This window comes from Hyaena hyaena, unplaced genomic scaffold (genome assembly GCF_003009895.1).
Source record: "Hyaena hyaena isolate Hyena2069 unplaced genomic scaffold, ASM300989v1 scaffold_2193, whole genome shotgun sequence".
NCBI lineage: Eukaryota > Metazoa > Chordata > Mammalia > Carnivora > Hyaenidae > Hyaena > Hyaena hyaena.
Genome location: NW_024082803.1, coordinates 80395 through 84967, shown reverse-complemented (window position 1 = coordinate 84967; position 4573 = coordinate 80395). Strand labels below are relative to the sequence as shown.

The following is a 4573-nucleotide window of genomic DNA, read 5'->3' as shown; positions in this document are numbered from 1 at the left end:
AGCACCCCCCAGATCGTACACATGTAAGAGATAGACGTACAATTCCATCCTGGTCTGACTCTAGAAACATGAAGCCTTAGTTGTATTGCTTCTTTGGATGATGGGCCTTCCCAGAAAGATAAGCCTGCCCAGTTTCCATGTTTCCCCGAGTTCAAGTAGAAGCCCCCTATGTACCAGACTGTGTATGCTAGACTGGTTCAAGGGACAGATAATTAATTCAATAAATATTTATAGATGATCACTTAGTCTTTCAGGCTTTGGGGGTAAAGCAGAGAGCACAACAGTCAGATCCCCTGCTCCCATCAATATTTTGCTCTAGTGGGAGAGATAGGCAGTGAACAAAGGGACTCCTAAAATTTAGAATGGTGGAGAAATTAAAGCTTGATTAACAAATAGAGAATCATCCAGCATGTGTGTGTACAGAAGGAAGAGTGAATGTGGAGGTGAGAGAGAGCTTGCTGGATTCAGGGAACTTGGAGTAGTTTGTAATGGTCGGAAGTAGAGTGGGATACAGGCTGGCTTTCAGGTGGGAAATTAGAAAGTACAACCCACGAGAAAATGAGTCACTGAACTTCTCTGGGACTAAGTGTTTTTGACAAGAAAAGAGGGATTTAAACATCTGAGAAAATGTGTGGCAAATGTGTAAAGCTCTAATCTAAAATCATTAATGTTCTTTTCTGTTATTAAACAATAATGACAATAATTATCGCTGGTATTTTTGAGCGTTGCTTTTTGTTAGGCACTGTGCTAGTTGCTTTACTTGTTTGCTTATTCCTCTATGATGAACAGTAGTGGAGATTTTTTATAGTTTCCGATGTTGGATAGCAGCAGATGGCAGGGATTAGGATTAAATCCTGTCTGTCTAATTTCTTTTCATTTATTTCTTTTTGAGAGACAGAGCACAAGTGGGGGAGGGTCGGAGAGAGAGGGAGACACAGAAACCGAAGCAGGCTCCGAGCTGTCAGCACAGAGCCCGATGCAGGACTTGGACGTACAAACTGTGAGATCACGACCTGAGCCAAAGTCGGACGCTTAACCGACTGAGCCCCCCAGGCGCCCCATGTCTGTCTAATTTCAAAGAACCTTTCCTTTTGTGTAAACATTCTTTTTTCTTTTTTCTAAAAGTGGCACTCAGGCACAAGAGGTGGCAACCAAGATGAACTGAGTGGTACACAGAGTTTAAAATGACTGTAATGAAGATTAAATGACATAGCATTCACAGAATGCTTATTAAAAGAATTCAGTTATGTTTGTTATATTTCATTCTTAATTTTGAAATTTTATATTGTTTTATTTCCCACGGTTAATTTTTTTATCCTTCATGATTTTTATTTATAATAATTTCTACTAAACCTAGAGAAGTTAACTTATGCTTAATGAAATATATCCTATATTTGGAAGCAATAATGTAACTTTCTAAGATGGTGGTGTTTACACGAGGTTATAAGATCAAGACATCAGATGATGTCATGTGCCATTCCTATTAGTAAAGACAAGTCCTTCTTGAACCCATCTTCCTCAATGTGGAAACCCTTGAGTGGTGCGGACCGTGCACTAGTGAGAACACCAGGTATAAATGGATGCATGTGTATGTGATGTTGGTTTTAGAATATGGACCTGAATTGTTGGATGCTCCTCCCTTCAAAAGGTAGAAAAGGTGGGGCTTAGTCCCCTCCCCCTTGACTGTGAGATGGACTTAGTGACTTGTTTCTAAGAAATAAAATGAAGTGGAAGTGATGGTGTGCAGCTTCAAACCTTCCTCGTTTGGATCTGAAGGAAGCTGAGGGAAGCCAACGGCCGTGTCATGAGGATACCCACCAGCCCCGTGGAGAGGCTCACCTGGTATGGAACTGAGGCCTTCTGCCAACAGTCCTGTGAGGCAGTCATGTTGTAAGTGGACCATCCAACCCCACTCAAGTCCTCAGATGACCACAGGTGTGACCACCATCTGACTGACTTCTTGAGAGAAACCTCATGAGGCACACTGAGCCAGAACTACCAGCTGAGCCATTCCCAGATATTTGACCTGCTGTGTAATATGGTAAATGCTCAAAAGACAATAAGCTGCTACATTTGGGGGGTACTTTTCTACACAGCATAGATAACTACTATACTGTGTGTTCATGGATGAATAAGAGAGCAGTGTGAGGTACCCTTTCTAGACTTGATACTCTTCAACGGGTGAAAAATCTATCGTCTTGACCCAAGAGCTATGGCCGCATTGCAGTAAGTTGCTATTGAAAAAATGGTTTCTTTCTTCTTCCTGCCTGTTGCTGCTAGTCGCTGCTTTTTATGTCACAAGCATGTCAGGGTCTGTCCTACTGATTAGTATAATTGCCTAGGATGTCTGTGCTGAAGTTTGAGTTCAGTCTCAGTGAGAAATTAGTAAGAGAAGGCTGTTAGCCAGGCCGTGGAGAAGCCCCAAAGAGTGATGTCTGCACAATACACTGTCTGGGCTTTTATTGGTTCTTTGTCCTAACGAGTCAGAAACTATTTTTTTAAGGATATTTAGAACTCATAGGCTAAGTTGGCAGGCTTGGGGGCCAAACTATACAAACCAAATTCATATGAGACTAATGTATAAATAAGAAAGCTTCTCTAAATATACTATGTGCAGAATGGAATTCTGGTGCTCTCATCCAGAGTTCCTCCGTTCCCTGAATGATAGTTTGGAAGCCATATTAGCAAATCAGACAGTAGTTCAATTAAGCTTGCAATTGAGGCCAAAGTGGTGAGTCTCGAGGTATGTTCTTCCCAAGCCACTGCAAGTCTTGATAAACTGATACTACCTCACCACATGTTGGCTTAATTAGTTTAACTCTCTGGGGATATCTTACTACCAAGGCTTTAGGAGGTACCTCACTGTTGTCTTCACACGTTACTGGCGTTGACCTTCCTTTCATAGTCTCCTTTAGGTGGTGGTAGGTTGGCAAGGTTATCATCAGGAAATCCAGCTGTAGTATATGGGGCTGTGGTTGCTCAGTCTGCACCCCACAAAAGCAGTCTGCACCACAGATCACTGTATTCTCAAGGATGACCTCAAATGTATTCAGGTTGCAACAAGTCCCAATCACGCAACCACTTGTCAATATTACCTTTCTGCCCACATTGACTTTTGATTCAATACCATTATTATCTTCCATTTTCATGGCTTAGGAATAACAGCCACTTTCAAACACATTATTGGTGCCAATGATCATAGGTTTTAGTCCTGGATCTTCAGCATTAGGGGTGATATTATCATAGTGAACATTTATGATAAGCGCCTGTTCTTCTATTAGGTAACCTTCACCAATCACTTTTGGCCTGGCTTCTGCAATAATTTTTGCTTTAGAGTGAATCACTGTCCTAGGTCCTATAGTTATGTCACCTGCATTTCACTTTCTACACATACAGCTGCTCCAAGGGCAACCTTCACACTCTTTTGAGCCTTCTCCACCATGGTTTGGCCCCTATCTCTCATGGAATCAATTTTTGAAAATATTTACCATAGCATATAATGCATGTTTTGTATTTTCAGTAGTGATAGGAAATTTCTTTAAATCCAGTTTGGCTAAAAGATGATAGAATATAAATGAATGTATTAAGAAATACTAACATGGGTTTGAGTATATCTTGTAAGTCCTAAAGTTATATCACATGAGTGATTGAGGTGTTGTTGAAAACACTGTCCTAAGTCAGACTTTATGATGAGAGCTTTACTAGATAGCAAGTGGGGCTGCTAAATTTTTTTTCTTAATGAGATTCTCTCAGAAAACCTCACAGTATCCTACAAGTTTGCTTGAGAAGAAATCATGACTACAAAAATATCATCCACTGTATGAAGTCCCTATTACAAGTGCACATTTCCCTAGCTGTGTTGTTTATAGAGTATTAATTTATTATGGCATCCAATAGTTCTGCCCACCATACTTCTATAGGTGTTCTGGACCCTGGGTATGCAAAGATGAATGAAACATTGGTTGTCATAATCATGGACTTCACAACTTCATGTTGGAAGCAGACAAATGAAAACAAACTCATATGTGTTATTTAAGAAACAAAACAGGTAAACATATGGAAAAAGGGGCCAAAGAAAGAGAGAGAAATAGACCATTAGGGACTTTAACAATAGAGGACTCTAACAATGGAGGATTGATGGAGGGAGGTGGGTGGGGGAATGGCTAGATGTGTGATAGGTGTTAAGGAGAGCACTTGTTATGATGAACACTGGGTGTTATATGTAAGTGATGGATCACTAAATTCTACTCCTGAAACCAATATTGCACTGTATGTTAACTCACCAGAATATAAGTAAAAATTTGGAAACAACAAAGACAAAAAACAATCTACAGGGGAATTCTACCAAACTTTCAAAAACCAGATTGTTCAATTGATCTGTAAATTGCTTTACAGTATTTCATAGTATTAAAAACTAAAGAAAGATGCTTAGTTTTTTTTACATAAAGCAAGTATAACTTTGATATTTAATCCTCATAAGAACAGTATGATTCAATACCCATTCATGATATAATAGAAATTGGTAAATAGTGTTTCAATGTACAAAAATTTAGATGCATTTCCACTAATATAA

The 4573-nt window shown here is 39.6% G+C and overlaps 1 pseudogene; it reads right to left on the bottom strand.

The window, feature by feature from the left end:
• Positions 1-2705: 2705 nt before the first annotated feature.
• Positions 2706-3442, bottom strand: LOC120227310 (annotated as a pseudogene).
• Between the last annotated feature and the right edge of the window lie 1131 nt (positions 3443-4573).